The following is a 24154-nucleotide window of genomic DNA, read 5'->3' as shown; positions in this document are numbered from 1 at the left end:
AAAAAAAAAAAAAAAAAGCTGGGCCTGGTGGCTCCCATGCCTGTAGGTCCAGTACTTGGGAGGCTGAGGCAGGAGAATCGCTTGAACCTGGGAGGTGGAGGTTGCAGTGAGCTGAGATTGCGCCACTGCACTACAGCCTGGTGACAGAACAAGACTCCATCTCAAAAAAAAAAAAAAAGATACAGATTAAAGTGTGTTTCTTATAGACAACACTCAGACATTCAGTTAGATTTTTGTTTTTAATCCCATGTGACAATTTCTCACTTTTAATTAAAATGTTTAGACTATTACAGTTAATATTACTGAATAAAATTATTGACATTTTTGAGTTCAAATCTTACATGCTGTTATTTTTCCTCTATCTGCTCCTCTTTCCTTTTTTATTTTTTTTCTATATTCTTTTGTTATTCTGCTTACCTACACTATTGGTCTAGTAAGTAAACACCATTGTTTAATTTTTAACAGTTTTTCTAAGGTTCACCTATAAATCTTTAAGTTATATCAGTCTAAATTCATATAGTATAATTCCAGCATATAGGCGCGGTGGCTCAAGCCTGTAATCCCAGCACTTTGGGAGGCTGAGACGGGCGGATCACAAGGTCAGGAGATCGAGACCATCCTGGTTAACATGGTGAAACCCCGTCTCTACTAAAAAATACAAAAACTAGCCGGGCGAGGTGGCGGGCGCCTGTAGTCCCAGCTACTCGGGAGGCTGAGGCAGGAGAATGGCGTAAACCCGGGAAGCGGAGCTTGCAGTGAGCCTAGATCCGGCCACAGCACTCCAGCCTGGGCAACAGAGCAAGACTCTGTCTCAAAAAAAAAAAAAAAATCTTATAAAAGTATACTTTTAGTCTTCTATCTTTTTTGCAAACTTTAGTAACTATTTTACTTCTACAACATCTAAAAACCTAACAGTATTTTATGGTATTTATAATTTTTGCTTTAAATAGTCAAATATATTTTTAAATCTTTTTCAAATATGAAGGTGAAATAAAGACTTCTTCAGGCAAACATGTTGAGAGACTTATCACCAGCAGACTGTTATTATAAGAAATCTTAAAGTTTTTAAAGGAGAATACAGACAAAAATTTAGATCCACACAAAGAAATGAAGAGTATATATACATCTTAAAATATATTTGACTGTTTAAAGAAAATGTGTCATATATACATATTAGAACACTATTGAGCCATAAAAAGAAACAAAATTATATCATGTGCTGTAACATGGATGAACTTGAAGGACATTATGTTAAGTGCAATAGCCAGACATAGAAAGATAAATACCACATGTTCTGACCCATATATGAAAGATAAAAAAGTTGATTTCATATAAATAGATAAGTAGAATAGTGAGTACTAGAGGTGGGAAAGGGTAGGGAGGAGGAGAGATAGCCAAAGCATGGTTAAACAGATACAGAAGTACAGCCAGATAGGAGAAATAAGGTCTAGCATTCCATAGCACTATAGGATGCTATGACAATATATTTGACAACAATTGTATATTTTTAAATAGCTAGAAGTGCAAATTTTGAATGTTCCCAACACAAGTTATTACACATTATATACAAGTATTGATTATTACACATTTATACATTATTACACATTGTATACAAGTATTGATTATTACACATTGTATACATGTATCAAAATATCACACTGTATTCCATCAATGTGTACAATTATTGTGTATCAATCCATAATAATAATAAAAGCATAAAGCTTAAAAATATATATGTATTTCCACATTTTAACTATTTGTTACACTGTTCATTTCCTTGTGTAGATCCAAATTTTTATCTGGTATTCTCCTTAAAAATCTTTAAGATTTCTTGTAGCAACTGCTGCTGGTGATAAGTTCTTTCAACATATGTTTGCCTAAAAGAGTCTTTATGCTACCCTCAAAACTGAAAAAAAGTATTTTCACTTAATAAAGCATTTCTTGTTTTTAAAAAAAATTTTTCCACTTGTGCAGATGTTTTTGCATTGTATTTTGACTTACACAGCATCTGATGAGAAGTCTGTTTTCATTCTTGTTTTTTCTTCTATTTTTAATGTATCTTTTTCTATGTCTGCTTTTAAGAGTTCTCTTTATTGCTAGATTTCAGCAGTTTGATTACAATTTACCTTGATGTGGTTTTCTTTTAGTTTCCTCTAAGTGAGGTTTATTGAGCTTTCTAACTCCATGGATATGCAGTTTTCATCGAACTTGAAAAAAAAGAATTTGTGAATATTACTTCAGGTGTTATTTCTGTTGTCTCTTATTTCTCTTTTTTTCTGAAATTCTAGTTACACACACGTTATCTCATTTTATATTGTACCACTGTTTGCTGGTATATTTTGTATTTCAATCTTTTTCTTCCTTCTTCATTTTGGATAATTTTTATTGCTATTTTTACAATGTCATTAATCACTAGTCATTTGTTCTGTAATGTTTTTTCTCTTCTTGACTTCATCCGTTCTATTTTTCATTTCACAAATTACATTTTCTCACCTCAAAAATTTTTATTTGCACATTTTATACCTTAATTTTCTCTCTTTAATATAGTAATATTTTCTTCTACTTTTTCAAATATATAGAATATCTTTATAATATCTGCTTTAACAGCTTTGTCTGCTATTCCCACTCTACCTCACTCTTAGTTCTATCATTGATTTTTATCCTAATTAATAGCTATCAATTCCTGTTTCTTTGTGTGCCTGATAATGTTTTATTAGATGCCAGATATTGTGAGTTTTTTATTCTTTGTATTTTGTTGTATCCCTTTAAAGAACATTGGCTTTTGTTCCAAAAAATTTTTTGAAAATAGCTAAATCTTTTGGAATTTATTGAATTATTTAAAGCCTTCATCTTGAGCTTTAGTAGTGCAGGTTCAGAGCAACTTTAATCTAAGGTTAAATTAATCCCACTTACTAAGGCAATAATTTTTTTTTTTTTTTTTTTTTGAGACCGAGTCTGGCTCTGTGGCCAGGCTGGAGTGCGGTAGCGCGATCTCGGCTCTCTGCAACCTCCTACGCCCAGGTTCAAGCGATTCCCCTGCCTCAGCCTCCTGAGTGGCTGGGACTACAAGGACAAGCCACCATGCCCGGCTAATGTTGTTGTTGTTTTTTTTTTTTTTTTTTTTGGTTGATTTTAGTAGAGACAGGGTTTCACCATGTTGACCAGGATGGTCTCGATTTCCTGACCTCGTGATCCACCCACCTGAGCCTCCCAAAGTGCTGGGATTACAGACCTGAGCCACCACACCAGGCCAAGCAATACTCTTCTACATATTTTACGTGATGCCCTCATGAATTACAATTATTCCTAGCCCTGTGTGAGCGATTGGAATTGTTAGACCTACTCCTTTGTACTACTCCCCTCTGGGGGTTCTTTTTCTACTCTTAGGTAATCTTTTCCCCCATTGCAGATATCCATATCTACCTAAATACCCCAGGGGTCCATCTTCAGATTTTCAGCTCTCTGTCTCTCCCCCTCTTTCTTTCTCTCCCTCTCCAGGTCCCTACTCTCCAGTACTTCACCCTACAAGTTTTGGCTAACTTGGTCTTGCCAAACTCCAAGATCTGTTTCCTCAATTGAGTGATATTTCCAGACTTTGTTTGGGTTCATCTCACTCTGCTGTGCCTTAAAAAATGCCTTTCAGGTAGTAAGCTGGTACAACCATAGGCTCACATTGTTGTTTTGTCTTTTCTCAGGGATTATAGTCCTGCCTCACATACTGTCTGATGCCTGAAATTATTATTTTCCATATATTGTCTAGTAAAGTAAATCTGAAGTCTTACTATACTGTTTTTGCATAACTCAGCTCTGCCATTATGCTATGTAATTTTTACTAACATGCTTTCTTTTTCCTCCTTTTCTCTCTCTCATTAAATGGCTCAGTATTTTTTTCAGCTCTTTTGAAAATTCAAAGTCCATTTTATTTAATCTACTTTATTTTTGTTTAGGTAGTTATCTTTAGTTAATTATAATCAATATTTTGAGTTATTTTTACCCATCATTTTGTTAAATTTACCAATATCTATATTTTGCCTCAAACTAGATAATTTCCCTGGCAAGTTATCTTTTTCCTCTGGTCTTTCACCGATCTGCCCCCATCTCCTAACATTGTATGTTTATCTAAAACTTCATATCTGGATTGTTATCACTGTAAAATTTGGATTTGTGTATTTAGATAATAGTTGACATGATTATGATATTGTATTGCCCACTTTAGAGCATCCTCCTATTTTTATTTATCTTCTTGCTGGTGTACCTCCTCCAACAACACTTTCAGAGCGGGTCATCATGTGGTAAAGTCATTGAAGCTTTTTATATGTGAACACATTACTCTTCTTTTGCTTTTTTGGATCTAAAGTTATCTTTAAATTTGCCCTGAACATATAAGGGGACTCAAAAAGTTCACAGAAAATGTGTATTGTGAAAAAACTATGCATGGATTTCAAAATATTTCTGGCACCAATATAAGCTTACACTAGCTTGTTATAACATGTCTGAACAGGATCTAGTTTGAAGCATTAAGAAAGATGAGACTTCAGTTTGAAAAGAGCCCCCACTGTAGCAACATGAATTCAGCTGAAATTAAAGCAAGAACATATATCAAATTGTGGTGAAGCTTGGGTGAAAGAATGGTAAAATAATTGATGCTTTACAAAATGTTTGTAGGGCCAATGACCCAAAGAAATCAACAATTTACAGATTAATAACTCATTTTAAGAAGAACAAGATGATGTTGAAATGAAGCCCACAGTAGCAGACCATCCACATCAATTTGTGAGAAAAAAGTTAATGTTGTTTACACTCTTGCTCTGATTGAAGAGAACTGACAATTAACCGGAGAAACAATAGTCAATGCCATAGATATCTCACTTAGTTCAACTTACACAATTCTGACCAAATAATTAAAGTTGAACATATTTTCCACTCAATGGATGCTAAAACTGTTGCTCTTATATCAAGACAGCACAAGCTCTGTCTTGTGCAGACAAGAGCAGAGCTTTCAATGGAAATTTTTATAAAGTGGGATCAAGATCCTGAAGCATGTCTCTGAGGAACTATAATAGGAGATGAGGCATGACTTTACCAGTACAACTTTGAAGACAAAGCACAATGAAAGCAATGGCTACCAAGATGTAAAAGTGATCCAGTCAAAGCAAAAGCAGACAGGTAAAGAGCAGAAGTTATGGTAACAGCTGAACTACCAAAGAATAATAACATATGCTTATCATGGAATGTTTTGAAAAAGCTAGCAAAAGCTTTAGCAGAAAGATACTCACGAAAGCTCCAACAGAGAATCTTTTGTCACCACAACAAAGCTCCTGCTCATTCCTCTCATCAAACGAGCAATTTTGCCAGAGTTTCAAAGGAAGACATTAAGCATTCACCTTATAGTTCTGATTTGATTCTTTCTGATTTCCTTTAGTTTCCTAATCTTAAAAAAAAAACTGTAAAGATCACTCATTTTTCTTTAGTTAGTAATGTAAAAAAACTGCATTGATATAATTGAATTCCGAGTATTCCTCAATTCTTTAGGCATGGGCTAAATGGCTGGGGTCATTACTTACAAAAATTTCTTGATCTCAATGGAGCTTATGTTGAGAAATCACGTTGATATTTTTAATTTTTATCTTTTAATTCCATTTTTCCATGAACTTTGCGAAAACCTTCGTATTATTCCGTACTCTTCCTTATCTAGCACAGTTGCCAGTTAGTTTCTTGTCCAGTGGTCAGTGTTGTACTGTTACTTTACTGAAAATATCGAAGTTTCTCTTTGTGTTTGATACTGTTAAATTTTTACCTTGTGGCTGGGCACAGTGGCTCATGCCTGTAATCCCAACACTTTGGAAGGCCAAGGCAGGAGAATTATTTGAGCCCAGAAGATTAAGGCCAGCCTGGACAGCATAGTGAGATTCCATTTCTACAACAAAGTTATAAAACAAAATTGCTGGGCATGATGGTGCATGCCTGTAGCCCCAGTTACTTGAGAAGCTGAGGTGGGAGGATCACTTGAGCCTGAGAAGTCGAAGCTGCAGTCAGCCGTGATCATGCCACTGCACTCCAGCTGAGTCAAAAATATGTTATGAGGTATTGAGGAGAAAATATATTCTAATGTAGCGGGATATGGGGAATTAGTGAGAATGACACAGCTTTGGTCTCATTAAATATTACAGACCATGCCTGTGTGGAAATTCTCCTACTATCCTAATGTTATTTGTGTAGATTGGTGGACATTTTATATAGTGTTTTTCTATATACAGTTCTGCCGTTCTGCGTAAGGGCTTTATTATCAACTTTTTTCATGAAAATAAATTCCATCTGTAATATGAAAGTTCATTGACTAATACTTTTTTCTGTTTTAATTTGGGAATTTTTTAATGTATAATTTGGTAGGAATGTAGGAAAGGCCAAATCAGGCACTGCTAGAATTTTACCATAAACATCTGGAAACCTTAACATTTCTATGCCTCACATATGAGAATCACTCCCTTCTATATTTCGTTTTGAGTCCTCAACTGGACAACCGTTGTTTTGTTTTACTTTCCCATCTTTCTTCCATTCTTTTTCTTGGGAACTACTGCCTCTCCATTCCCTGTGTGGTGGTAGTCATCAATGTGCTTCCTTTTGTCAGTAGTTCATCCTACCTCAGGTAGGGGGTGAACACTAGCGTTTGTAAAGTGTGGACAATGAGATTCTGTCCTGGGAATCTGCATCTTGAACAAACTGATAAAATAATGGAAAATGTTGAAGAATTTTAGAGGGCCCCTATTCCTGTCCTTTCCAAGCCATGTTTGTAAAATCTTTAATCTATGAGTGACTTACCACTCTTCCAATAAATTTCTTTTTTTTTTTTTCTTATGTAAGCCAAAATGTATTATTTTCTTGGAGAGAAAGACTTTAACTGATAATGAGATTTATGTCAAAGAGTTGGCTGCAGGAAACTGATCCTCTGAGACACAGCAATGTTTGGAATTAGTTTTTGAATAGAGATAAAATGAAAGACATTATGACTTTTCTCATTTTTATGGAAGTAAATTAGCATCCCATGGCATACAATTCAGAAATAGCTAATTATGGTCTGTCAACAACTGAAATCATGTAGGTAGCTCTAGGATACCAGGTAGATGTTGCCTTAACAAAATTTAATGGGACATAAATTGTAAGAAAAAAATCACAGTGTAAGATAGTTGTTTCGGATAGGATCAGATAATTCAAAGCGAGAGAATGACAAGAAACAATGTCAAAAGTATTGCCTTAAGGCAAAGAATGACACTCAGTTGTGAAAGTATTACATACTCCTTATATGTTCAGATCTGTGAGTTTATAAATACTGAAGGCAAATTCAGTGATTAACGTCAAGCTGTTGAGTTCTAAAAGTAGAATTCATAGCCTCATACGCTTGTTGTATGAAAGTTATGTTATTGATCAAGAACACAGTGAACTCTAACAGTTGAAATGAAAATATTTATGAGTATTCCAGTGAGTCATTGCAATACTTTGAAAAAGTTCAGCTGCATTTTCCAAGTCTGATGATTAAGTTTTGCTTTTTAAGAGAAAGCTAAAATGGTCCTCTTTCATTGTTTCTTACCCTGTAACTAAATCCTGGATTCATTGTACCCTGAGAAAATATTTAGAATCAGAGTGTTTAAGAAAAAGAGAGAGAAGGAACATAGGGAGGAAAAAATAGAGGAACTTCTTATTTACAATCTAAGTGCTGTGGTTTTGATAATTGTACTACAGTTATATAGGATGTTAACCTTAGATGAAGCTGGTGAATGATATATGGGAAGTCTCTGTTAGTAAATATGTATCAGTTTGCTAGGGATGCTATAACAAAATACCATAAACCAAGTGACTTAAACAACAGAAATTTATTTTTCACAGCTCTACAGTCTGGAATTCTAAGATTAACATGGCAGACTTGGTTTCTCCTGAGGCTTCTCTCCTTGGCTTGGCAATGCCTGCCTTTTTATGTCTGCTTACCTGGTCTCTCTGTGTATCCATGGTGTCTGTGTATTCAAATTTCCTTTAAGGACACCAGTTAGATTGCATTAGAGCCCACTCCAGTGGCCTCATTTTAACTTAACACCTCATTAAAGGTCCTATCTCTAAACAAAGTCACATTTTGAAGTACTGGGAGATAAGGCTTCAACATACAAATTTTGCTGTACACAAGTCAGCCCATAACATAGGCAAAAGTTATTTCAAAAGAAGAAGTTTTTAAAAATCTGGGTATTATTTATGAGATTGGATATTAAGATAGTTGCACCAGTAAAACAAATTCCACATCACTAGTTTCACTGATGTGGGCAAACTGGCCAAAGTCTCCATTCAAGGATCCAACAGGGGCCACACACTGTAATGTAATTGTTTGCTGAGTTGAGTAATGCCAACCTGCATTAGCCTAACTAAATGACATTTGAGAGCCAGAAGTGTTTCTTGTCATAATCTATAAGAAAGCATTGAAAATATTCTGGAATTTAAACAACCAGAAGTGATTGTTTAATCTTTATTCATCTATGATGAGCTGCAACTGAGCCCAGGAAACTTCACCTACAGCTTTGGCTAAAGAATGAATTATATGGTGAAAATACCAAAATATTTTCAAAGTGCTTTAGGGCCTGTTCTTTAAATGTTCTAAATTCTGGGAGAAACAGTTGCTATTGAGTGGGCTTTCCACTGTCTGGAACCTGGCAGAAATACACATGAAACAGCATAGGTCAAAACAGCTGCACATACTGAGAAGGCATTGTTTTCAGAACATGCAGTCAGGAAGGGAAGTGTTGTAATTTTAGGCTTTCTTCTCTTCAACTTTTTTCATGTTTGCTTTGTTCACAAGTTTAGAAAAATGTTGTCACGTAGAAATTTTGAATAAATGTATAAACTATAATAATATCTAAGTTTTAAGGAGGGCTTACTACATACCAAAACTTTTTTTTAAAAGATCTGTTATGTGTTAACTTATGGAATCATCAAAACTTCTCTGTTAATATTGGGCTTTTATTTTCTCCATAGTGCAGATAGGGAACAATTATTTTCCCATTATTTCCTAGGTGATGACTGGTACAACTAGGACTTGACCCCAAGTTCAAGATAGGCTCAAAAGCCCATGTTTCTTAATACAATTTATATTATTCTCAGAATTTCCAGAAAGAACCTGTGGACTTTTATCTACATAACTATATTCTCATCTGGCACATGAGATGGCTAAAGTAAGAATCGGTAAAAATTTCCTACTAAACTAGCTGGAAAGTTAGGGGTCTTGAAAGAGTAACATTGATTGTGTGAAAGGAAAATAAAACTTGGGGCCCCAAAATAACTAAGCTAAATGGAAAAGTCAAGCTGGGAACTGCTTAGTGCCAACCTGCTTCTCATTCTATTCAAAGTCACCCCTCTGCTCACTGAGATAAATGCATATCTGATTGAGTTCTTTGGAGAGGCTGATCAGAAACTCAAAAGAATGCAACAATTTGTCTCTTCTCTACCTATGACCTAGAAGCCCCCTCTTTGCTTTGAGTCTTCCCACCTTTGCTTTGAGTTGTCCTGCCTTTCCAGACTGAACCAGTGTTCATCTTACATATGCTGATTGATGTCTCATGTCTCCCGAAAATGTATAAAACCAAAGTGTGCTCTGACTACCTTGGGCACATGTCATCAGGGCCTCCTGAGGCCGTGTCATGGGAGGGCATCCTCAACTTTAGCAAAATAAACATTATAAAGTAACCGAGAGCTGTCTCAGACATTCAGTGTTCACATTTTGGTAACTGCGAAGGGATTCTGAGTAGAGATGCCCCTGACTTTTGACAAATCTCCTATTGGTACTTAGTACCAGCATGAGCTAACTTTATGACTCAAACCAATAGGACAATTTGCTGAGGTCTGGGAGCACCCTCTGCAGAGAATCCCTGATCTCACAACATTAGGCTGAGGTCTAAGGTTTATTTTCCTGTACAACTCCTCTCTTTTTGGAGTTTTACTTGCTTCCAACAAGAAAGGCAAAATTTCCTGCTTTCATGATGATGGAAGGCAAGTAACTCCTTTATACAGTTTGAGCTCACTCCCAGCAGGGAAGATGAGTTTGCTTTTTTTGTTTTTCCCTGCTTCTAGGGTGGTAGAGTGCAGACATCAGCTTGAGACCTATCCCTAGACAAGTATCTGAATTGGTGTTTTATTTTGGCTAACGTTAAACAACCAGCTGGTCTTAATTTCTCCTTACCAATAGAGTGCCCAGTAACAATATAAGTTGTGTGATACTTGGTTTTGCGTAACTGTTTTTGTTGTTGTTATTGTTTGTTTATTTCTGTTTTTTGTTGTCTTGGTTTTTTCCCCATTGGGCTTGATCAACTCTATCTGACTTGATCAAATCTTAAGGAAAGTTCCAAATTTTGGGGAACAAGGCCTCTGAAGTGCTTAAATTTCCACCAAAAAAACGAGTGGAAAAAAGGAGGTCTGGTGGGGGAGAAACCATTGTCAAATATAAAATGGTATTTGGTTTTCTTTGGACTGTATTTGTATAAATATGTTATGGGTATGTGTTCCAAAATCATGGGAAACTCCTATAATTCTGATATGACTTAGTGTACATTATCAGTAATAATTATAACTGTTATGTTAAATTATTGTGTGCCACAGAGGTAACAAATGTCCTTGTCAATTGTGTCTTTGACTATGACTGCCCTAAAACTTTTTGTCCTTTACAGACAATTGTTGTCTTGTTTGGTCCTCTTTAGAAGGTGGTTTTAAAATCAGCTATAAAACTCTAACAGGTGCTCTTGAATGCAGGTTTCTGATGATTTTTGAGATTATGACATCAGAATAGAGGAAAAACTCGGGACTCATGGAAAGCTAAAATGTTCATGAACATCAAGCAGAACAGGAATTAACTGCATGGACTGAACTAATGCAAGACTGAAGTAATCTTTTTGACTTTTTGCTTAAAATGTTGCTGATCCTGTGTTTTGTTTTTCAGAGTCAATAAAACTTTTCTTTTGAGCTGTTGACAGCTTTTAACAATTTAATATACTCATATGAACAAAGTTTGGAGAATATTTGTTTCTCTCTACCTGACTGCAGAATTTGGAAACTATTTTTGAGTATTCTTAACTTCTGGCAATACAGTTATTTGCATAAGTGCAATAAAAATCTGTTTTCTGCTGGATGTGGTGGCTCACACCTGTAATCCCAGCAGTTTGGGAGGCTGAGGTGGGCAGATCACGAGGTCAAGAGATTGAGACCATCCTGGCCAATATGATGAAACCTTGTTTCTACAAAAATACAAAAATTAGCCGGGCATGGTGGTTTGCGCCTGTAATCCCAGCTACTCGGGAGGCTGAGGCAGGAGAATGGCTTGAACCCGGGAGGCAGAGATTGCAGTGAGCCGAGATCCTGCCACTGCACTCCAGCCTGGCAACAGAGCAAGATTCAGTCTCAAATAAATAAATAAATAAATCTGTTTTCATTTGTAACACAATTGGAGAAACTGGTTTTTGTTATCAAGGCTTTGACTGGAATAGAATGCTTGTCTTTAAGAAATCAAACTTGACTTAAGGAACCAATAAAGGCCTCTGGGGAAAACTGACCTCATACGTTGTCTACCCAGTCCCTGTACAGGGTTCCTGACCTGTGATAAGTAAAGAATATCACTTTCTGACAGACCCAGGAGCCCCAAGTTTATCTTGGAAACTCAAGAGGAGAGGAATTCACCCAACTCATTGGTATTTGAGGGTACAAACCTATGGCTGGGCTAGGCTTTAAAAAAGTCTTATCTGAGATTCCTTCTATGCAACAAAGTTCCATCAAAGCCAATTTACCAGCTTATGTGAAAAATAATTGTTCTTGTTGCACTGTATACAGATAATCAGGCCAAGTATAATACAGCAAATTCATCCTACCATGATTTGTCTTTAGTAAAAATGGGAAACTGGAGAGAAAAATTTTGTCCCAAAAACTATAGTATACCTGTTGGTAGATTCTAGTCTTGCCTATGTTTTTCAATTTGTATTATTTTCTACAGTTCGCACTGATTTCTAATTTTTCTCAGCTACAAGTCTGAAAAATAATGTTTTCAATTTTTTTCCTTCTTTTTTCCTGATTTTTTTTCTAACTTGGAGTCACCAAAATCTAATCTGTACTTTTGTAAAGCCCTGTGAACTAAAGATAGACAACTTAAACTTCAGAAGAAAATAACAGCCACCTATTTACATACATAAACCACCTTCATACCTGCCTACTGATGTATGAACCTCAGAGTAATGTAGCCTATATCAATTTTCCAGGATTGTTCTTTTCCATTCCTCCCCCTATTTTCTCTTCACAGGCAATGAGACCTCACAACCTGCTAAAAACGAGCTTTCCTAGTAACTCAGGACATACCCATCGAGGAATTAAACCATCCTAGCCATGAGAGATGAGATGAAATCTAAGACCAGAGATTCATTTTCTTCTAAAATGCTTTCTCAGAAAGATTTTCTTAAAAGGAGGGGAAACATGAAAGGAAAATAAATCTTGGGGCTCTGAAATCACTAAGCTAAAGGGAGAAGTCAGCTGGGAACTGCTTAGGGCCAGCCTGCTTCCCATTATATTCAAAGTCACCCCTGTGCTCACTGAGATAAATGCATATCTGATTGCCTCCTTTGGAGAGACTAATTAGAAACTCAAAAAAAATGAAACCATTTGTCTCTTCTCCACCTATGACCTAGAAACCCACTCCCCGCTTTGAGTCTTCCCACCTTTGCTTTGAGTTATCCTCCTTTTCCAGACTGAACTAGTGTTCATCTTACATATGTTGATTGATGTCTCATATCTCCTAAAAATGTATAAAACCAATGTGTGCTCTGACCACCTTGGGCACGTGTCATCAGGACCTGAGTCTGTCACAGGTGCACGTCTTCAATCTCGGCAAAATAAACTTTCTAAATTAACTGAGACCTTTCTTAGACATTTAGGGTTCACAGTAAACTGGTTATTGTGAGTCATAACAAGAACATTCTGGAAGAATAATCCTATTTCTTTATTTTTATTTGTAAAAATTGAAGAGGTACAAGTGCAGTTTTGTTACATGTATATATTATGTAGTGGTGAAGTCTGGGCTTTTAGTGTAACCACCATGTGAATAATGTACATTGTTCCTATCAAGTAATTTCTTATCCCTTTCCCCCTTTCCAGCCTCTTGAGTCTCCACTGTCTATTAGCCTATACTCTACATCCATGGGTACACATTATTTTGTTTCCACTTATAAATGAGAACATGCAGTATTTGACTTTCTGTTTATGAATTGTTTCACTTAAGATAATGACCTCTAGTTCCATTCACGTTACTACAAAAGACATGATTTCATTCCTTTATATAGCTGAATAGTATTCCACTGTGTGTGTGCGCATGTATGTATATGTGTGTATGTACACATACATTTGTATATATACACACACATACCACATTTTCTTTATCCATTTATCCATTGGTAGAAATTTAGGTTGATTCCAAATATTTATCATTGTGAATAGTGCTGTGATAAATATACGAGTCCAGGTATCTTTCTGGCATAATAATTTCTTTTCCTTTGGGCAGATACCCAGTAGTGGAATTGCTGGATCAAATGGTAGTTCTATTTTTAGTTCTTTGACAAATCTCTATACTGTTTTCCATACAGGTTGTACCAAATTACACTGGCACCAAAAGTGTGTAAGTGTTCTTTTTTCTCTGCATACTTACTAACATCTGTTATTATTTGACTTTTTCATAATAGCTACTCTGACTCGTGGAAGATGATGTCTCATCATAAGTTTAATTTGCATTTCTCTTAGTGATGTTGAGCATTTTAGGTATGATTGTCATCCCTTTGTATGTCTGCTTTTGAAAAATGTCTATTCATATCCTTTGCCCATTTTTTCATGGAATTATTTGATTTTTGTTATTGTTGAGTTGTTTGAGTTTCTTGTAAATTCTGTATATCAGTATTCTGTCAGATTTATAGTTTGCAAATAATTTCTTGCATTCTGAAGGTGATCTGTTCACTCTGTTATATCTTTTTATGTGCAGAAACTCTTTAGTTTAATTAAGTCCCATTTGTCTATTTCTGTTTCTATTGCCTCTGCTTTTGAGGTCTTGGTCATGAAGTCTTCGCCTAGACCAATATCCAGAATTTCCCCTAGGTTTTCTGCCACTATTCTAATTTCAGGTCTTACATATAAGTCTTTAATTTACATTGAATTAATTTTTGTAATAGGTAATAAATAGGGGTCTGGTTTTATTCTTCCATATATGGCAAACTAATTTTCCCCTCACCATTTATTATAAAGAGTATCCTTTCCACAGTGTATGTTTTTGTCAATTTTGTCAAATATCAGCTGACTATAAATAGCTGATATAAATGACTTTTTTCTAGGTTCTTTATTCTGTTCCATTGAACTATGTATCTATTTTTATACCAGTGCCATGCTTTGTTGGTTGCTATTGCCTTGTAGAATAATTTGAGGTCAGTAATATGATAACTTTAGCTATGACTTTTTTTTTTTTTTTTTTTTTTTTGCTTAGAATTGCTTTGGCTATACAGGCTATTTGGTTCCACGTGAATTTTAGGAATTTTTTTAATTCTGTGAAGAATTATTTTGGTATTTTAATAGGAATTGCATGGAATCTGTAGATTGCTTTGAACAGTATGGTCATTTTAGTGATATTAATTCTTCTGATCCATGAGCATGGGACATTTTCCTACTTGTTTGTGTTATGTACAACTTCTTTCATCAGTGTGTTGCAGTTTTTTGTAGAGATTTTCCTTGGTTAAATATATTTCTGGGTATTTATTTTTGTAGCTATTGTAAATGGTATTGTGTTCTTGATTTGATTCTCAGCTTGATTGTTATTGGTGAATAGAAATGCTACTAATTTTGTAGATAGCTTTTGTTTCTTGAAACATTGCTGATTTCATTTATCATATCTAAGAGTTTTTGGAGGTTTCCTTAGGGATTTCTAGGTATAAGATCATATCTGTGAATAGAGATAATGTGACTTCCTGTTTTCTAATTTGGATGCCTTTTATTTCCTTCTTTCACCTGATTGCTCTGGTTAGGACTTCCAGTACTATGTTGAATAGGAGTGGTGAAAGTTGACATCCTTGCCTTGTTCCAGTTCCTAGGGGGATTTCTTTCAACTTTTCCCCATTCAGTATGATATTGGCTGTAGGTTTGTCATATATGGCCTTTATTATTTTAAGTTATGTTCCCTCTATGCCTACCTTGTTGACAGTTTTTATTATGAGAGGATGCTGAATATTGTCAAATGCTGTATTATTATTACTTATATAATTTGTTCAAACTATTTTTTATCCATTCTGCTAATCTATATGTTTTACATGGAGCATTTAATCTATTTACAGTTAAGATTAATATTTATATGTGAGGTTTTATTCCTATCATAATGTTAATTTTTATCTAATTGTTTCATAGGTTCTTTATTCTTTTTTTTTCTTCTATATGTTTGTCTTTCTGGTTTCATGGAGTTCTGTCATGCTGCCATTTTTTTTTATTTCTCTTTTGTATAATTTTTTAATAAGACCTCTGAATTTTACACTTCTCTGTAGTTTTATGATGGTGAATATTGACCTTTTATTTCTGCATTTAGAACTCCTTTTGGCCTTTCCTGTATGACTGGTTTAGTGCTGATTAATTCCTTCAGCATTTATTTGTCTGGGAACAATTTTATATGTCCTTCTTTTAAGAAGCTTATTGTACATAATATAAAATTTAAATGATTGATAGCTTTTTTCTTTAAGAACTCTGAAAATAGTACTTCACATTCTTATGGCCTGTAAGGTTTTTGCTGAGAAGTTCACTGTCAGTTGGATGGTGCTTTTTATAGCTTATTATATGCTTATCTCTTGCTGAATTTAGAATTTTTTTTATTCACATGAACTTTAGACAGTTTGATGACTATATCCCATAGTGAAGTCTTTTCTGCAATGTATTTTTCTGGTGTTTGCTGAGCCTCTTGTATCTAGATGTCTATATATCTTTCAAGGCAAGAAAGTTTTTATCAGTTATTTCCTTAGATATGTTTTCAAATGTTTTGCTTTTGACTCAGTAATACCAATAATTCGTAAGTTTGGTCATTAGGCAGTTCTGTGCTTCTTTATGGCTTTGTTTGCTCTTTTTTATTTACTTTTGTCTGGCTGGGTTAATTCAAAAGACCTGTCTTCAAGTTCTGAGATTCTGCTTGGTTTAGCCTATTGTTCAAACTTTTACTTTTAGTCTGTAATTTCTTCAATGGCTTTTTCATTTCCCAGAGTCCTTTTTGGTTCTTTGTTTTCTTTCTTTCTTTTTTCTTAAGACTATCTATCTCTTTGGTAAATTTATCTTTATATCCTGAATTGATTTTCTGATTTCTATGTACTGGTTTTTAGTCCTCTCTTGGATCTCATTGAGCTTCTTTAAAATAAATATTTTGAATTTTTATCTGGAATTTCACAAACTTCATTTTTATTAGGATCCACAGCTAGAGTTAGTGTGATCTTTTGAGATTGTCGTAACACTCTGCTTTTGCATACTTCAAGTATTGTTACATTTGTTCTTTTATTTTCGCATATGGAGAAAGAGCCACTTCTTATTTTTGAGTTTACTTTCATTTGGACAGGATTTGTTTTCTTCTTCTCTTCTTGAGAATGCAACTATAATATATTTTAAGTAGTACAGTTTGCTTTGCTGATGTATGTACGCAGTGGAAAAAAGTGTGTAAAAATTGTTTTACTTATAGATAGCCTTCATGTGGTGACTTTCTCAAATGTTAGCTGTATTATTGGTGTACTGAATGGGTGAGCAGACTCATAGCCTCCTGAGACTCCACGGTGGAGGTCATGAGAAGCTTATCTCATTCCTAAGCACTGTGCATTTGTGTCTGCAGAATTTGCAGTGGATTGTTCAGCTTGACTTCCAGGATAATAGGTGGCACTCACAGGTAAGACCTGGCTGCTGTGGTACCTGTAGGGTTTATGCTTAATTGTTGTTTACCAGAAGAAATTCTCTGGTGCCTTAGGCAATGAGCTGATCGGTAGCACATGCAGTGGTCTGTGTCCCATGTTTAGCCTCAGAGAATGAGGGTGAAGCTGGGCAGAGCTGGACCACGCAAACTCACACTCAGGCTTCCCAGTGTCAGGTGCAAGCACCTGCCCTCACAGGAATGGCAGGGAAGTCATCACGTCCCTGGTGAAATGACCATAGGTCTCTGCATGGTGAAGAGAGGGGCTGCTCTAGCAACATAGCCTAGGCAGGAGGGAGTGTTATCAATCTTCCTGTCACACCCCATCCCAGCACTTGGTATATCAGTTTAATCAGACACTGCTGTTTGTTTGTAGGCTTCAATGTAGCCAAGAGCTGTAGGAGACGCCAGCTCCGCGGCTCAACAATGAACCTCTGTGCCATCTGGTAGTGGCTGCGGTGCAGAGTCTTCTACCACACCTCCAAACACACAGCTATCTGGTACTCCTGCTTTTCATTGCAGCAACACTGCAGCTGTGTGCAGAGGCAGGGAGGGACCATTCCCTTCACTCAAGTCCAGAAGTGAAGGTGACTCTGACAGAGGGGTTGCAGTTTCCCCTCATAGCCCCAGATAGGCTTCCTTCCAGTTTGCCTGTATCAACTTCATATGGGAGCAGTAGCTGCTATGTCTCCAGCAGTGTGGCAAGTGGGAAGAGAAGTTCCCCTCTCTTAAGTTCAGTTTTGAACACAGAGTCCACTTGGCTGGTGGGATGGGATTTCCTTCTCACTTGCCAAGCCAAGCACAGAGTTGTGTCCCTGTTGGAAGTGGGGCCACCCTTCATAGCCCCAAGCAGGGAGCTGTCAGGCACTGGAAAGTGTATGTTTTGGTTTCCTTTGTCCCAGGAATTTTCCCCTTGGTGCACTACACTTTCCCTTCCCGTAGCAGTGGCACTCCCTGAGGGCTAGATTACTGGAAACCCTGCAGCTCCCTTGATTCCAGCCAGCACTGTGCTGCTGCAGCCATCTGAGTGGGTACTGGGTAATGTCAGCAGAACCTCCTGGGATATGCAACAAAGGTTGACATTCTCTGAGCAAGATACAGTCTCCTTATGGCTGTGCTCTCACAGTGGCATCCTGGCCCAGCCACTCAAGTGTTGGGGCAGAGTGAGCAACACAACGTGTGTTTATGGTCTGGTGTAATACCCTCCAGACATCCCCAAATCACTGCCAACACTAGTGTTCGGGTGTGCAAGGGTAGAGGAGCTCTCTCACAGTTTGGATACTGGCAGTCCACAGCTAGGATGATAGGAGCCAAAATAGTCTCATTTACTTTTCCACTCAGCACTAAGTCCTCTGGGGCTCCCATCAATCTTTGCCAGCTGAGTTGGCCTCTCATTTCCTTCTTTTCCTGTGCCTCAGGTTTTTTCCTGTGAATTCTCCACTGGGCTCTAGTATTCTGTTCTTGATATTCTTTTGGAATTTAAATTATCTAGTGATGATCTTAGTTTTTCTTTGTGAGAACGACTGTCATCTGATATCTCTAGTCAGCAATCTTTCTAATTACCATAATGAATCTTTTTTTTTTTTTTTTTTTTTTTTTCTGAAAGAACACTTTGAAAAAGAAGCAGCTCTAGTTTGCCAACTGAGTTTGAGGGCAGAGATTTTTTTTAAAGACAAATTTGAAAGAAAGATGAACTGTTAGTCACATCAGGAAAATTCTAGTGCTGTGATTACTATGAATCCATGCACAGCAGTGGACACCCAGATATCCCTGGGATGACAGTCAGAGTGCACAGAGATTTATTGCTGGAATGAGCAGTTCCCCTGACATCGGTATTGAGCTCTAGCTGATCAAACATCAACAACTATAGTCTGCAACCTTATCCTGGGCACTGCTGTCTAAGAGATGATGAGTAATGATGTGGTGAAATCTTTTATGGAATTTTGTTTTACATAATTTACATACTTTGTAAGAGGGTTTTATTGATTTCTGTCTGTATAATTTGGGGTCATTAAGACTGGGGTCTAGTAAGTTGGAGAGTCAGAAGCATTGAACTGAGCAAATCAATAGAAATACTTCTTAGTATGGGGGTTAAGAATCATGTTAAGAAAAGAGTGTGAGATCCACTTCTTAAATAATGTTCATATGAGCTCTAAGTTCAAAAGCAGAATCCCAACTTGAACTAGCTTTTCTATTCCACTAAAAAGCATGAGCAATCCTTCAATTAGGATAGCCAACTAATTGGATGGGACAACCAATATTTTTACTTAGCTCCTCCAAAATCACTCTAAAACAGTCTTTAAATAGTTTTTCCAAGAATTTGAGGGAAACAATGTTCAGACAAGAGGCTCTAATTTTATTTCAAATTTGAAACTAAAAATTTGAGTTTTGTTCTGTAATGCTCAAGACTGATTACTTTCTGACTTTTTCATTTTAGCCATTCTGGTAGGTGTGTAGTGGTTTCTGATTGAGGCCTCAATGTGCATTTCCAGTGAAGTTTAACAACTATTTATATTTGAATATTCTTGTTTGTGATATACCTGCTCATCTCCTTGGCCCATTAAAAACACTGATTTGTAAGAGTTCTTTATTCTGAATATGGGTCTTTTGTTAAATATAAGAATAGTGAATATAGTCTCCCATTTCATGGGTTGCCTGTTAATTCTACTAATAATATCTTTTGATAAATATAAACTATTTCAGTATAATGTAGCCATTTACATTTTACCCCCATTGTGGATAGAACTTTGGGGACCTATTAAGAAATGTTTTCCCACATTAAGAAAATTGTCTTCTGTTTTTCTACAAATGGTTTATTGTTTTACATACCATATTTAATATTCAACTCATCTGGGATTTATATTTTATGATATTACATGAGAGCCAACACACATATTTCTATATGGCTACTTCATTACAGTGTTATACTTTTTGATTATTTGTAAATTATAATCCAAAGACCCTGATATGAGATCAATATTAGCGTATTTGAAAGACTTTTCTCAGATTTAGGAATTCTCTAGTTTTTCTTAAAAGTACACACAGTGGGACTGCTAGAGAGATGATAGTGTTATATTTAAAATCCCCAGAAATATTGGTGAAGAAACCAACAAAATACATATGCACCCATAATTTGAGGGAAAGATATCTCAATGAAACTTAAATATAAATGATTGAAAACAAAGCAGTAATGGTTAAATAAGTACTATAAATATTTGTGTGTATGAAACAGAAAGAATGAATAAGACATCTTAAGAAGCTAAGGCTAACAGAACCCAGACAGAAAACAGGCACTCAATGCAAAGATCAGGGAAGTAATTTGAATACAGTAGCTGAAACTAAAAGGCTGTTGCACACTGAAAGAAGTTCATGGTAAGGTCTGAAGGAGCTGAAGCAATCTATGCTCTCCCTATGAAGTGTCCAAACCATGAGCCAAGACTACCTTTTCAAAGCTGAAATTTGGATCTATATGAACAGCATAAGACAAAAGAAGGAAAAGGCTCAGACAAAAATGCGGAAGGAAACAAATACCTGGAGATATCTGCAAGAATAAAACCATATTTTTGATCCCTTCACAAAAGTAAGAGAAATGATAATGTTGAAATGTAAAGCTAAACAATTATCTTGATCCAACCCTTCTTCTTAAAGTTTAGGAAAATTAAAATTATATAAAATTTGGGAATAAAAACTATTGTGTTTGATTACCGTGGAAACGTATTGCAAGAAAAAAGTTGGAGAAGAAAGAAACCACATAACAAACCTGTAGACAAAAAAGTAGCAAACCAAACAGATGAAACTATAACCTACTATTCTGAAATGGGCTAAAATGGACAAGAAAATAAAGAGAAAACATGAAAGAACAATACAGATTACCATCGGTAAAAACTCAGAAATGAAATCACAAAAATAAAATAATAATTAAAGGGAAAATATTTCAAAAATCAATATTAAACTAAAAAGGAAATTAAAACAGTAGATCATTCCTCAACATAATTAAAGGATGAATAGATGAAAGAATGCTAAAAGCAAAAAAGAAATGACATCTCAGATACGCATTAACAAAAGTAGCAAAGGAATTGTCTATTCAAAGAAAATCTAACATATATAATGCAAATTCTCAAAAAGAAAAAATCAAAGGAAATAAATATTAGTAATAAAACTTTAGGAAACTGGAAAGTCACTAGCATGATTAACAAGGAAACTTAGTGTAGTAAAAAATAACAATAAACTTTAAAATTAGTCTTTAGATAGCCAAACAAAAAGAGGAAATCACTTGTAAGGAAGATAAAATTATCATGTCATCAAACTTTTTAAATTGGAGTTATGTCAAGTGCCAATGCTTAACCAAGGAGACATATTCGTAGAAAGAATAAATGAATCAATTATATTACATCCTTCTAAACTGATTCTTAAAATAAAAGCATCATTTGTAGTTATGACAATGAAAATCCCAGAAAATTCTATTTCCATGAGATTCTTCTAATGAATCTGCCAGAGAATGAGCTTCAGATTACCCAAAACTTTGGGAAGATATAGATTAAAAGTCTATAAGTATTATATTTATCTACATGTCTATTTTACCTATTTATGTATTAATATCTATGTGTGTTTTTGTGTGCATCATCTAGAAGAATAAATTATAACATATTTGCTTTGACAAAAGATATAGTTGAATTATTACAAAATAAGAATAAGGAAAGTTTGTCAAAATATGTAATAGCAATTCTTACCTGGAGGTAAAATAATTTTACTTTATATGCTGTGTAAGAGGTTGGAGCAGGGGAAGAAAAGTTTATTTGCTGATTTCAATCTTGTTCTCAGTAAAGAACCAGGAGAAAATAATTAATAAAGGGATATCATAAAATGGTGTCATTATTAAATGTAAAAATAAAAACACAAAAATCTATAAAACAAACCACATATTACAATAGGATACGCTACTTTCTACCCAAAGGGTGGTATTGTATAGATGTTTACTTTTCTTAAAAACTGATGGGAGGAAAAAATGATAAAACAATCAATCAAACAATAATTTAGCCTGTAAAAGTGAAAGGGAATAGCATAGAGAAAACAGAGAAAGAGGTTGAAATTCTTTAAATATGCTTTAGTTTATAAGTTAGACTTGGAACTGTGTAAATATTTTATGTAAATATAGAGCATTAAATATTTTTAAAATTTCTGAAGTGAACATTAAAATGAATTAAATTGGCATGTACTTCAAGGCATAGAAAGGGACTATTCTAAGTGATTTTGAACACATTGATTTGATAATAACCCCACATTAATTTGATAATGTGTTACACTGAAGTACAAGAAAAGTTGCAAAATAAAAATTTATGTAATTTTAAATAATAATATTAGTAGTAATGCCAGTAGTATAATTTTGTTTCCCTGTTTGTAATTTGGGATAAAATTAATGAGTAATTATGTGATATTTTAATTCTAGTATTTGCAGTGTTTTTGCCAACTGAGATTTTTCAGCATTGAGGAAGGTAGATGAAAATGTAAGATACAAGAAGTTATGTAAAAGTCTGTAATCCTGACTTTGATTTTAAAATATACACATGAACACATTATTATATCACTAAAATCTTTATTGATCTATCCAATGAAGGAGGCCAAAACAACAAATAACTCAAAAGTAAAGATTATATTCAATTCCCAGATTATGATCACATCATAAGGAATCAAGGAATGTGGAGAAATTGCTGATTTCAGATCTAGGGCAGCAAGTGTATAGGTCTGGAACAATTTTACAGATCTGATAGCAAGAAGGTTATCAAAGAGCACTAGAGTTGAGCCAAAAGAATTTAAAAGACAAATTGAAAGAGGTTCCCAATTCAAAATTAAGACAATTTGTGATTCTATGCAAGTAACAACTATAAGAGATTCAGAATTTCAAGTGTTTTATCCATGGAATCCATCTGACAATCATTTGAGAAGTATTGGCAACAAGTAGAGAAGGATAGCAAATCAACATATTATTTTTAAAGCTGTTAAATAAGGGGAAAGAATCATGCGTTTATCCTTCCCTTCCTATGTGAACGGTACCATGGGGCAAACAAATAATTGAAGACAATGTCTCTTTAAAGAAGTATAGTCATCCCTTTATACGTGGGGGATTTGTTCTAAGACTCCTCCCGCACATAGCCAGATCTGTGAATATCTAAGTCCCGCAGTCAGTTAGCCCTGCAGAACCCGCTTTACTGTACAAAAAGTCAGTCCTCTGTATACATGGGCTTCCTTTCCACCACTACTATACTTTCTGTCTGTGTTATTTTCCATGTATAAGTTGTCCCGTGAAGCTCAAACCCATGTTGTTCGCGGGTCAACTGTATTCCAGCTAATAAATGAAAATGGAATAATAGAATTAGAATATTGCAATTTTGCTGAGTATATGCTATTGTATATATACATGCCAATATATACGCATTTTATATGCCATTTTGCAATCTTTAAGGACTCGCAGGATTTAGGCCTTGAAGATCAACAGCTGCTAACATAAAAGTAGAGGTAACAAGATATAGATGCCCCTGATAAAAAACAAACAAACAAACAAACAAAAAAAAACTCATATTCTCTGAAGTAGTCATGCCAAAAACCAAACCAAAATCAAAATAATTTCGAATTTGATCAAGATTCTACATTCAGCTTTCATGTTATAGGACATTTGGAGTAGTGAAGACCATTTTAATAAGAATGTAGACAGCAAAATCTAAACTATGGAAATTCTAGAGGACCATATTTTTCTTTTTAAATTTTTAGAGATGGGGATCTCACTCTGTTGCCCAGGCTGGAGTGCAGTGGTATGATCATAGCTCACTGCAGCCTCGAATTCCTGGGCTCGAGGGATCCTCCCGCCTCAGCCTTTTGAGTAGCTGAGATCATGGGGTTGGGAGGAGCCACAGAACCCAGCTAACATTTCTTAAACAAATAAATTCCAAGAAAAGAGATAGAGACAGAAGGAGAGAGACAGGAAGAGAGAGAGAGAGAACCTAGAGATAAGAAAAGAGATTTTAAAATATTAAGCAATTGTACTATGTAGACATTATTTAAATCTTGCTTCAGAAAAACAAAATATAAACATAAAAGAAAACATCTTTGACATTTATGGGACGACTAAAAATTTGAGCTGTCTGCACAATTGATGATATTAAAAGATTGTTAAATTTTTGGAAGTTTCATAAT

This window comes from Piliocolobus tephrosceles, chromosome 2 (genome assembly GCF_002776525.5).
Source record: "Piliocolobus tephrosceles isolate RC106 chromosome 2, ASM277652v3, whole genome shotgun sequence".
Lineage (NCBI taxonomy): Eukaryota > Metazoa > Chordata > Mammalia > Primates > Cercopithecidae > Piliocolobus > Piliocolobus tephrosceles.
Note: the sequence above shows the minus strand (reverse complement) of the source record.